Consider the following 12,167-nt stretch of genomic DNA (forward strand, 5'->3'; position numbering starts at 1 on the left):
GGATTTTAATCTGCCACCTCCAGCATATGGGGACACAGCCCTACTCCTTTGAGCCACAGGCGCCACCTATGACGACGTGATTTAAACTTTTGTTGGCAGCTGCCTCTGATGCTTTGCAATTTGTAAAGTCCTGTGCAAGAGGTGATTATTAGAACTGACTCCAGAGATGAGCTAAAATATGCACCAAAGAAGTTGTCTTCACTTGAGAGTGAAGTCATAAGGGTTAACAGCTGTTTTCCATCTCCACGGAGAATCTGTGAGCAGTTTTATATCAGGAGAACGCACAATTCTTGTCGGCATTCTTAAACATTTTTGAGAATCTAAGGACCTTCCTCCCGAAAAGTATGCAAACATACAAAAAATTTAATAACCTCGAATAGGAAAATGTAAGAATAAGACTCAAAAATATACCTAAATTATAAGTTTTGCATTTTTTCTTTTTTCTTTTTTTTGAGATAGAGTCTCATGTCGCCCTTGGTGGAGTGTTGTGGCATCACAGCTCACAGCAACCTCCTCTTGGGCTTAAGCAATTCTCTTGCCTCAGCTTCCCAAGTAGCTGGGACTACAGGTGCCCACCACAACACTCAGCTATTTTTATTTTTTGGAGCACAACACTTGGCTATTTTTATTTTTTGGTTGCAGTTGTCATTGTTGTTTGGCAGGCCCAGGCTGGGCTCGAACCCACCAGCTTCAGTGTACGTGGCTGGTGCCCTGCTCATCGAGCCCCGGGTATTGAGCCCAAGTTTTGCATTTTTTCTACAACGGAAATTTACAAAGGAGGTGAAACATTTGCTTGGAAAGCCCAAAAGATGCAGGTGATTTTTTTCCTTAGAACTTTTCCAATGGAGCAAGGTAGAATTAGTACTTGTAGCTTCCTTACAACACCACTATGGGGCAGAGACTACTATTACTCCTATTTTACAGATAAAGAAATCGAGGCACAGAAAAGTTATGCATCTTGCCCATCATGATAGAAATTAATAGTGTATCATAAGGGAGGTACTTTGCCTTCTGTAATTGTGATTAAGGCTTGTTAGTGTTTCCTCATTGCCTTCAAGGAATAGTGGATATATAGTATTAAAGTTCTTTAAAACTGGAGTGCTCTGGCAGTTTCCTGTACAGTAAAATTAGAAGGAGAAATTTTCAGCTGGGTGCAGTGGCTCACGCCTATAATCTTACCACTCTGGGAGGCTGAGGCAGGAGGATCACTAGGGGCCAGGGAGTTGAAGACCAGCCTGATCAACATAGTGAGACAATCCTTCCCACTACCAAGAATTAAAAAAAAAAAAAAAAGACAGGTATAATGGAATGTGTCTATAGTTCTAGCTACTTGGGAAGATGAGGTGGGGAGACCGTTTAGAGCCCAGAAGTTTGAGGCTGCAGTGAGCTATGATCACCACTGCACTTCAGTCTGGGTGACTGAACAAGAGACCATTCTTTGTAAAAGAAATAAAGAAAAGAAAGAAATTTTAAACTATGAGAAGATCACCCTATGAGAATTATTCTAAGATCATATTTCCCAAAGAATTTACTTCTAAGTCACTTAACTTGTTTTTTCCAGTAAAAAGAAGGGTTGAATGAAGCAAACTCCTGGTTCTATTTCTTACTCTAAAACTCTACCTTACTATGAAATACAGGCAGTCCCTGGGTTATGAATGAGATAGGTTCTATAGGTTTGTTCCTAAGTTAAATTTGTGTGTAAGTTACATTTACCTATTACCTGTAATAGTCTCTGTTTGTAAGTGCAAGTTGTACATAATTCAGATGTTTGTAACTCAGGGACTGCCTGTACAAAGTATTTCAAGGAAAGGAGTTTTAACATCCTACAAAAGAATTCCTGTCCTAGACTGCCACCTAGCCATCAAGGAAAAGCAAAACCCTTGATAACTTCTTTATTTGACTTTTATTTTTTATGTATTTTAATTTTTTAAATTAAATTAAAAATTTTATTTCAGATTAAAATACACTGTACATACAATTAGATTACATAGTTCGCTTTTGTTAAAGTCTGAATTATAGCTGTGTCCTTCACCTAGGAAGTACACCAGATACTTGTGCAATATACCTGCTGGGTGGGAACTTACTGCACCCCTGCCGCTACCTGAATTTAACTGAGGTTTTCTGTCAAGTGAGCACGTAGTTGTTAATCTACCAGTTTCAATTTAGTACTGAATACATATGCTTGTTTTTCCATTTTTGTGATACTTTGCTTAGGAGAATATTCTCCAAATCCATTCAGAGAGTTACAAAGTACAAAATTCCATCTTTTCTATAGTAGAATAGGATTCCGTGGTATACATATACTATAATTTGTTAATCCATTCATGCGTTCAAGAGCATTTGGGTGGTTTCTACATTTTTGTGATTGTGAATTGTGCTACTTATAAACGTCTGTGTGCAAACGTCCTTATGGTAAAATGTATTTTTTTCTCTTGGATAGATACCCAGCAATAGGAGGTCATTGCTCTTTCCTGATGATATGATCTTATACTTAACCTCAGGAACTCCACCACAAGACTCATGGAAGTGATCAAGAAATACAGTACTGTCTCAGGATATAAAAACCAATAGTCAAGCGCCAATAGTCAAGCTGAGAATCAAATAAAAAATACAATACCCTCACAGCAGCATCAAAAACGAAATACCTTGGAATATATTTACAAAGGAGGTGAAGGAACTCTGCAGAGAGAAACACTGAGAAAAGAAATAGAGTATGTTAATAGATCAAAGAATATATGCTCATGGCTTGGAAGAATCAACATTATTAAAATGTCAAGGCTTGACACCCATAGCTCAGTGGTTAGGGCACTGGCCACATATACTGGGGCTGACAGGTTTGAACCCCGCCTGGGCCTGCTAAATAACAATGACAACTACTACAAAAAAATACCTGGGTTTTGTGGGTGCCTGTAGTCCAGCTACGTGGGAGGCTGAGGCAAGAGAATCACTTAAGCCCAACAGTTCGAAGTTGCTGTGAGCTGTGAAGCCACCGCACTTTACTGAGGGCAACATAATAAGACTCTGTCTCAAAAAATAAAATAAAATGTCTGTATTACTTAAAGCAATGTATAGATTTAATCCCTTTAAAATACCAACACTGTACTTTGAAGATCTTAAAAAAATAGTTCTATGTTTCATATGAAAGATCTGAATAACCAATGCAATTCCACAAAATAAGATCATATTTGGAGGCTCAGTGCCTGTAGCTCAGCACTAGGGTGCTAGCCACATACACTGGAGCCGGCAGGTTCGAATCCAGCCTGGGCTTGCCAAACAACGACAACAACTACAACCAAAAAAAATAGCCAGGTTTCGTGGCAGGTGCCTGTAGTCTCAGTACTTGGGAGGCTTAGGCAAGAGACTCACTTAAGCCCAAGAGTTGGAGGTTGCTGTGAGCTGTGACACCATGGCATTCTACCAAGGGCAATATAGTGAGACTCTGTCTCAAAAAAAAAAAAAAATCATATTTGGAGGTATAACTATACCAGATTTCTGGTTGCACTGAAGTCTACAGTGATCAAAACAGAAGAACAGGGGCAGCGCCTGTGGCTCAAATGACTAGGGCACTGGTCCCATATAACAGAGGTGGCAGGTTCAAACCTGGCCACAGCCAAAAAATGCAAAACAAACAAACAAACAACCCCCCCAAAAAACCCCAGAATAACAGGTATTGGCATAATAATAATTGAGACACAAATCTATGGAACAGAATAGAGAATCTGGAGGTGAAACTGGCCTCCTATTGCCATCTGATCTTTGACAAAGCAAAGCATACACTGGGGAAAAGAATCCCAACTCAATAAATGGTGCTGGGAGAACTGGTCAGCCACATGGAAAAAAAAAAAAGACTGAGGCGGTGCCTGTGGCTCAAAAGAGTAGGGCGCTGGCTCCATATGCTGGAGGTGACAGGTTTAAACCCAGCCCAGGCCCAAAACTGCAGCAGCAACAAAACCAAAAACAAAAAAGACTGAAATTTGACGCACACCTCTCAGCACTTACAAAAATTAACCCATAATGGATAAAAAGGAGAAATGGGCTGTGGCCACAAGTTGGCTGGAGCCGAAATTGCTCCCTATTCTTCCAGGCAAGAGGGAGATTTGGAGGAGGAAATCCCCAGGTGCAGGAAAGTAGGTGTCTCTGGTCCCTCAGGGCACTCTCCCCTGGGGTGAGAGTTCCTATGGTTTGCTGCCCACAGAGAGCCCTTGGGTAAGAGAAGGGGTTTCCCTGCCCCTTCTGCTTGGCTCTGGGCTCCTTGGATCTGATCTGCTCCACCACTGTCCTCTCTTCTCTCTTCCTCTTTCTCATCTTTGTTCTCATAGTCCTTTTCAGTGGGGTTGCTGAACACCTCCATTACCTCTCCCTGTAATCTACCCCCAATTTCAATTGCTCCAAATTCACTTCAGTCTAGTCTTCCTCCTTTGAGCAATGACAGTCCAACAAGAGCTGCCTCTAAATGGCCATCTTGTCCCTCACTATAAATCTGTAATTTAACCTTTATCCCAGGACAGATTTAAAGCTGGTGGTACTTTTCCTGTTCACTTCTTTAGTTGCATTTGTTTTTTAAAATCACATTTTTTCACACTATTCTGAATTCAAAACATAACAAAAATCTCACAAATTTAATCTTTAAAGTCAATATGTACTTAAGGAGTATTAATTTAAAAAAATGCAAAAAAATGTTTTTTGGTAAGAAGAGCAGATTCTTTGCTTTATTTTTTTGAGATAGACTCCTTTTCTCACCCTTGATATAGTGCTGTGGTGTCACAGCTCACAACTTCAAAGTCTTGAGTTCAAGTGATCCTCTTGTGTCAGCCTCCCAATTAGCTGGGACTACAGGTATCCACAACACCTGGCTATTTTTAGAGATGGTGTCTGGCTCTTGCTCAGGCTCATCTTGAACTCCTGGAGCTCAAGAGATGCACCCACCCTGGCCTCCTGGAATGCCAGGATTACAGGCGTGAGCCACCACGCTGGCCTTGATGGCTTCGATTTTGCTTTTGCCCCTGGAGTCTGTGTGTGTGGACCACAACACATCGCTAGCACTTGCATACGTCTCCCTCTCACTTGAACAACTCAATTCGGCACAAACCTTGAAGCCACCAGAAAGTCCACAAAATGCAGTTAAAGCCCAAGGTAATACATTAGCCCTAAAGGTGCCTTTAAATGATTTTCTTTTGGGTTATTTGCCTGCTAAACTGGGGTGTTTGGTGGCAGGAGGATTTTCTGAAAAATAAACTGGGAAGTCAGAGGTTATCCCACCAAGATTAAAAAACAAAAGACAAACTAAAAGTAGCCACTTTACCATAAAGTTTTCTGCCAGAAGGCTGTTGCTGAGAAGCAGCAATTATCAAACAGCCTCTTTTGTCACTTCTTCATAAACCCAAGCAGAAAAATGAATTACGGCTTGGTGCGTAAGAATAACCTAGACAAAACGCATCCTGGCTTTCTACTCAGTCCTCTCAACTAGAGGACGTGCTTTTTTTTTTTTTTTTTTGAGACAGAGCCTCAAGCTGTTGCCCTGGGTAGAGCGCTGTGGCATCATAGCTCACAGCAACCTTCAACTCCTGGGCTTAAGCGATTCTTCTGCCTCCACCTTCCAACTAGCCCACCCACCACAATGCCCGGCTATTTTTTTGATTGCAGCTGTCATTGTTGTTTGGTGGGCCAGGGCTGGATTTGAACCCGCCAGCTCAGGTGTATGTGCCTGGTGCCTTAGCCGCTTGAGCCACAGGCTCTAAGCCGACGTGCTTTTTATTCAATTTTAACTGTAAAGGGAATGTTTGCTCATGTTTAACTAGACTCTTCCCAATAAGTATCTTTACATTTGGAAATAAATATAATAGAAAAAAGACCAAGATTTAAATTGATCTTATTTATATCCTATTCTCTTCCCAGTCTACTCATTCTGTCATAGAATGAAATTTATAGAGCATCTGTCCTGTGCCACGAGAAACATGGAGGTGGCTTAGTCTAGGGTGGTAGTGGTAGGTCTACAAAGACATAGTTGGAATAATAGGACACTTAAGAGGTAGAATTTACCAAGCCTTTGTAATGGATTGAAAGTGGGGAGAAAGGGCAAGGGAGCAGCCCAGGAAGCTTCTATCCTGGGGTTTATATCTGGGACAACTAGTCGGGGGCAGATATGGGCTGGGGCAGGAGGGTGATTTTTCTGAGCTTCTGTTCAAAATAGGGTAATTTCAGGAGTCATAAACCCCTAGAAATTGGGGCATAATTCTGTATCAATGTGTACATACTGAGGAGATAATCCTGTGTTTGACACTATTAATAAATTTAATGACTCCATAAAGAAAGGTTAGGGATTAGTTCATAGTACAGAGAAACTTGAAAAGTTTTGTGTTACACTCGTATCAAACAGATGGTTTTACCAAATTGCTCAAGCAATGATCTTTAATAAAGCTGTATCTCTGGGTGGTGCCTGTGGCTCAGTGAGTAGGGCGCCAGTCCCATATACCAAGGGTGGAAGGTTTGAACCCAGCCCCAGACAAACTGTAACCAAAAAATAGCTGGGTGTTGTGGTGGGTGCCTGTGGTCCCAGCTACTCGGGAGGCTGAGGCAAGAGAATTGCCTAAGCCCAAGAGCTGGAGATTGCTGTGAGCTGTGACGCCACAGCACTCCACTGAAGGCCATAAAGTGAGACTCTGTCTCTAAAAACAAAACAAAACAAAACTGTATCTCAAGAGTATCTTATGCTTATGATTTAGTACAAGCATAAGGTAGTATCAGTGAGACGTGATAACTTCTTTCAAAAATAGCACAGGACTTCCTCTTTAGCTTTGCTATCAAAAGCTGGATTTCACACAAATTGGTTTCCACAATATGATAACTGACTCTGTAAATCTGAAGAGATCCAAAGCAAAGCCAGTATAGAATGCAGATTTATCCATCATTAGTTACATGGTGTTTGCTACAACTGATTTTGTTCTATATTGTAAACTTATCATTTTTCTCTTAAATCAAGTTTTTGAGGCAACTTTGCTAAACCTCATGAATTTGGATAAAATCAACTATTAGACAACTCTAAACAGAAACTAGATAAATACCAACAAAATGTTTTGAGGAGTTGTTTCTCAGTCTTAAAGGTTTAGCAAAGACATTTGCATCAGTAGTCAAAAATGTTACAAAACACACTCTACTTGATCACAATATATGTAGAAAGGACGTTATCAATTGTAGCCACATGTTCCATCCCTCTGCTCTCAACTTAACTGTCTAACTTAGAATAGTAAAGCAATATTATTTTAAAATTTAAAAAAGAACAAAACTTTGGCTTTGGCCCATATCATATATAAGATCCATCTTCCTAAGCAAATTATCAATTACCCATTGGGAGGGAGATTATCATGAGGGCGAAATATGAAAAATCTTGGGGGAATATTTTTTGCCTAATAATTTCCTAAATGGTACACAGAATCCTTTTTAATTGAAAGGTGTTTTCATATATATCAGGGGTGTCGAACCTGTGGGCCACATGCAGATTATCTGAGCATGGTTTTGCTCATCTGTGGTGTCACATATCATGAAAAGTATCCATGGACCTTTTCTTTTGTTCATCAGCTTTCACTAGTATTTGTGTATATACTGTGTGGCCTAGGACAACTCCTATCCTTCCAATGTGTGGATAGGAAAAGAAATAAGGTTGGATATGGTGTAAGAGATTTCCCATCAGAGTAATAACACAGCAGTAATTAATGCTTTTGCCAGGTAACCATTTGGTGGTACTTATTCTTTGGCTTCTACTTATGGTCCAGTGAAATGGCAGATTAAAGAAAAGTTCTGGAATTTGAGAACTACCTAGAAATAATCTGCTGTAAGCAGAAGAGCTGAACTGCAGCAAAGGCTCTAAATATGTAATTAAGAAATTAAGGAGGTAGCTGAAGGAGTGCTGAATTTCCATAGCAGGATTAGAGATGGCATAACGTGTGTGGAAAAGACTCAAAGGAGAATTTAAGAACCTGGACGATGGCTTAGAAGGGTATGGACACACTGCTATACTGTAGAAAACATAAGTCTTTGAAATATAATTACTTCAGTTACTTAACTGGCTCCAACATTAATGAACTTCTAATTTCATGGAATAAAATTATTTATCTACAAAATAGAAGAAGTTTACAAAGGTCAAGTACTTTAAAAATAAAGAGGTCATGACAAAAATGAAGACAAACTGGTTTAGTCAAGAAGCACATCATCAAATGTTTATCGCAGAACAATTCACAATTGCAAAGATGTGGAATCAGCTTAAGTTCCCATCAGTTCATGAGTGAATAAAGAAAATGTGACACACACACACACACACACACACATACACATGCACGCATGCACTCATGGAGTACCATGCAGCCATAAAAAGGAATGAAATAATGTGGTTTGCAGTAACTTGGGAATTGGGAACTACTATCCTAAGTGAAGCATCTCAGGAATGGAAAACCAAACATAATATGTTGTCACTAAAAAGCAGGAGGTAAACAATGGGTAAACAGAATGATAAAAAGGATGTGAGAAACCAAGAAGTGGGGAGGGTAGCACGAAGTAAGGAGTAAAACTCACCTACCGGGGTACCAGAAACACTATTCTGGTAACCAGCTTACCAAAAGCCCTGACTTAAGCACTATACGAGGTATCCATGTAACAAAAACACTTGTACTCCCTTAACATTTTGAAAGAAAAAAAAAAAAGAAAAAGCATGTCACATCTGTTTTCCAACTACATAAATTTTGTATTTTACTCAACTAAGTTCTTTGTGTCACAGGTTTAAGTGAAATTTTCATTCCTATAGAATCAATACCACAAAAACTAATTACAAAGAAACACTTAGAAGTTTTTGACAAAACAAATTCCCACTTCATAGACATTTAAATCAAACAAAATACTGTTACAACTCCAAAGATAAAGCTAACTGTCATTTCCTGATCCCAACAACTTCCCATTAGTTCTTTTTTGTTTGTTTAGCAAGCCCACAGCTGGGTTCAAACCCACAGCCCTGCTGCACAGGGTTGGTGCTCTAACCATTGAGAACATGCGCACAGCCTTCCCATTAATTCTGTAACAAAAGTTTAGAGAGCAGAGATGAAGTCATAAGTTTGGTTTTCTCATCAGATTATCTAAATTGCACCAAAAAGTTACAATCAAGTAAATATTGTTTCTTACAACCATTTTTTCCATAAATTAAAAGATTTATTTTAACAGAACATAGATGTTTACAGCAAACAGAAAGTAAAAGCATTTCCTAAAAAAATGTTTAGGACTGAGAAAAGTTAGCTGTGAATAAATTCTATACTCAGTTTTGAGGTGTGGTTAAACATTCAATTTCACATGAAAAGTGGCAAACAAATCAATTACAATACTCAATATTAGGGAAGTCCTTTACGGAGCAGTTAAAACGATTTCTGTCACAAGGTTAAAACAACAGTGTTTAAAGGATACTGATTCCAGTAGGCCAATGATAGCAAAAACTTGGTGGATTGGTGGCTAACTAAATGAGACAAATGGGAGTTGTTAGGAATGGGACTAAGTTCAAAACACAAAGACAGATTGAGTGGATGCAGCTATGTACCTTGGCTGACATCTTGGAAAAGGTTAGGATTTAAATGGGCTATAGGAAAAAAAAATTCAATGTCTTAATGATTAACACCTGTGAAATTATGAATAAGGCAAACAGTGAATGTGTCCATGATACTGTATATATGAAATTCAATTACAAGAATTTATTGAAAATTTGTTAGAAAAGCACTGCTATATGTGTATAGTATAAATGTTAATGGAAAGCTTCAGGAAGATTTCTCTGTAAGATGTTGTTTTCTCATTCTTTGTGATACCCCCTTTGCAGGTCCTTTGGCTATAGAACTGGCCTATTGTTACTTAAGTTTATCCACATCCAAGAATGAGATCTCTGTAAATCAATCCCTTGACCCACCAATCTAATGGTGTCTCTACCAAATCTGTGTCTTCTACCATCAAATCACTTAAAGTGCACAAGATGGAGTAACAGTATTTTCCTGTGGAAAGGGCATCAAGCTAGGAGTCAGCAGTTGTGAGAATTCAAACTATATGACTGTAGGCAAGTTAGTCTTTCTAGGCTTCAAATTTCCTCTTCTAAGGCCCCTTTATAGATCAATATTCTGTTATTCTAAGTCTCTAGATTAGACGTAGGCTGACTGTAGGCAGAAACCTCTAGTTAGAAAGGCTGACTGCTTGCTAGAATGGCTCCTCTTTTGATATCTCACGGAGGTAATTTTAGATGGGAGAGGGGTAGTACTGGCGATAAACCCCTGGAATTGAGAGCTGAGTGGCTATTAGTAAAGTCAGTCTCTCTTCTACCCCTAACAAGCTTAACACCAGGATTTTCCTGTATATTTCCCCTGTTTTCTCTCAACACCTCAGGCTCCCACTTCCCAGTCAACATTTCTTAGATTACCTTTGTAACAGCTAATAGTTCCTTAATACCAAAAATGTTCACAAAGCTGTTTAAAGTATAGTTGTCAACTTTTTTTTTTTTTTTTTTTTTGAGAATGAGTCTTGCTCTGTAACTCACCCTAGAGTACAGTGGTGTCATAGCTCCAGCTCTTGGGCTCAAGTGATATTCTTGCCTCAGCCTCCTGAGTAGCTAGGACTATGGGTGCCTACCACTATGCTCAGCTAATTTTTTCCATCTTTAGTACTGACCAGATGTTACTCTTCTAGGGCTGGTCTTGAACTCCTAATTTCAAGTTATCCTCTCCCCTGCCTGCCAGAGTGCTAGGATTATAGGAGTGAAGCCACCAAGCCCAGCCAAACAACCTATCTTTCGATGATAAAATTTAACCTAAACCACAGAACATCTTATCTTTTGTGCATTTCTTTCTCATTGCTGCACCTGCCCAAATATGGAAACCTACTTATTTATTTATTTTCAAATTTAATTTGTTTGCAGCTTTGGGCTGATAGTTTAGTTAACAACAAAAGCAAGCCCATTTTGGGGGGAGAAGGTAGGTAAACAGATTGACTGTCTTAGTAAAAGCCAAGAATTCAAAATATATAAGCCTTTCAGATCTTCATGCTAAATCAAATAAGATGTTAAACCATTATTATTATTATCATTATTATTCCAACGAGCAAACTTGCAATAAGGCTACCCAGCTTTGGTAAACGTCCTCCTGGTATTCGGGCATTACTATATAGAGAAGGTTACAGTTTAGCCTACTAAAATGTGTACTTCCATCAACTCTTCTACTTAATGACATATGCTTCCACAGATTTACCTTGCCTCAAACCTAGTTTAAGTGCTTATATAGAAAGGATATATATTACTCAGACTTGCCTTTTAAAGAAAGAATACTACAAGGTGTCATTTCATAATGAATTTTCTTTTTTAGAAACAAATTATGGTTAATTACCTAAAGTTATATGGAAAACAGCTCTGCCAGTTCATATTGTTTGAGCATCATATATGTATTATATTTAACCATTAGGTGACATTTATTGGTTCCCTGACCCTCCATATAACTCTCCATCTGTCATCTTCTCCAATAGAGATGTCTGACATAAAATCATAAAAGCCCAAACCTTTTCTACCTATCAGTGGTGTTTCTGGATTACTTTTGTCTTTTTTCTCAATTAATATATTATTCTTATAAATACGTTGGAATTAAAGATGAGTCTAGATTTTTAAATTAAATATGTTTTCTCTAAGGCTTTTAAATAGAAAATTATCCGTATTTAACTCTGTTTCATGATTACTTAAAGAAGAGCCAGCCAGGGTGGCGCCTGTGGCTCAAAGGAATAGGGCGCCAGCTCCATGTGCTGGAGGTGGCAGGTTCAAACCCAGCCCTGGCCAAAAACTGCAAAAAAAAAACCCAAAAAAACAAAAAAAACAACAAACCAACAATACTCAAAATGCACTTCCATCCCTCTTTCTTCCTTAGTGGATATTTTACTAATTAAATAAGAAAGAGGAGACATTCTCTACTGTAAAAAAAGGACACCAGAAGACCAGCTCTGCCACTTAATGCCTGAACAGAAGGTCCTGGAAAAGCACCCAGACAGGTAAGAACCTAGTTACATGCAGCATGCCAGCAATTTTAATTACACCTGTTTCTGATTTTTACTTCTAAGAAATGATTTTGTGTTGGGGTTTAATTCTGTGGGTAAAATAATATCTTTTTTTTTTTTTT

This window comes from Otolemur garnettii, unplaced genomic scaffold, assembly GCF_000181295.1.
Source record: "Otolemur garnettii isolate 467f Iridium unplaced genomic scaffold, OtoGar3 scaffold00016, whole genome shotgun sequence".
Classification (NCBI taxonomy): domain Eukaryota; kingdom Metazoa; phylum Chordata; class Mammalia; order Primates; family Galagidae; genus Otolemur; species Otolemur garnettii.